The sequence below is a fragment of the Heteronotia binoei genome, chromosome 13 (genome assembly GCF_032191835.1).
Source record: "Heteronotia binoei isolate CCM8104 ecotype False Entrance Well chromosome 13, APGP_CSIRO_Hbin_v1, whole genome shotgun sequence".
Lineage (NCBI taxonomy): Eukaryota > Metazoa > Chordata > Lepidosauria > Squamata > Gekkonidae > Heteronotia > Heteronotia binoei.
In genome coordinates this window covers 4498237-4499088 of record NC_083235.1, presented here as the reverse complement: position 1 = coordinate 4499088, position 852 = coordinate 4498237, and positions in this window count along the sequence as shown.

Below are 852 nucleotides of genomic sequence, written 5' to 3'. Positions count from 1 at the left end.
AGGACGGTTGGTATTTAAAAAGGTAGTCCCCTGTGCAAGCACCAGTCGTTTCCAACTCTGGGGTGATGTTGCATTACGACATTTTCACAGCAGACTTTTTATGGGGTGGTTTGCCATTGCCTTCCCCAGTCATCTACACTTCCCCCCCAGCCCAGCAAGCTGGGGACTCAGTTGACCAACCTCATTAGAAGGGAAGGCTGAGTCAACCTTGGGCCGGCTCCCTGAACCCAGTTTCCACCAGGATTGAGCTCAGGTCATGAGCAGAGAGCTCGGACTGCAGTACTGCAGCTTTGCCATTCTGCGCCCCGGGGCTATTATTGTTTATATTTACACCAGTGTAATGTTGTGCAGGGGGCAGGACATGGACTGAGGAAGATTTGGATACTAAGCGATGCCCTCCCTATTGCCACCCATTTCTGGCTCCTCTGTTAGCACACCGCTGCCAACACCAGAACTGATTTCGCACTAGGGCTTGTTCCAGGTGGAGAGCCCTTTTGCCACGGCGCTTCTCTCAGTTTTTGCACGAGCTGCCCCGGAGCTGCGAACTGGCCCGCTGCTTTTCCATGGCAAGCAGAAACCACTTGGAAGAGGATCTCATTTGCTGTGGAAAAGCAGTGGGCCAACTCACAGCTCTGGGGCAGCTTGTGTGAAAACCGAGAGAAGCGCCAGCAGCAAAAGGGCTCTCCACTCAGAACAAGTCTAGTGTGAAATCGGTCCAGGTTTACACCAATAGGAGAGCATTCTGCTGGTTTATCTCTGGAGTTCGCACCAACATCTGCAAGTTCTGCTGCTGTAGGGTTTAGCTGCTGACCTAAACAGTTTATAGGTTGGTTTCAGGATTGTACCCATGAC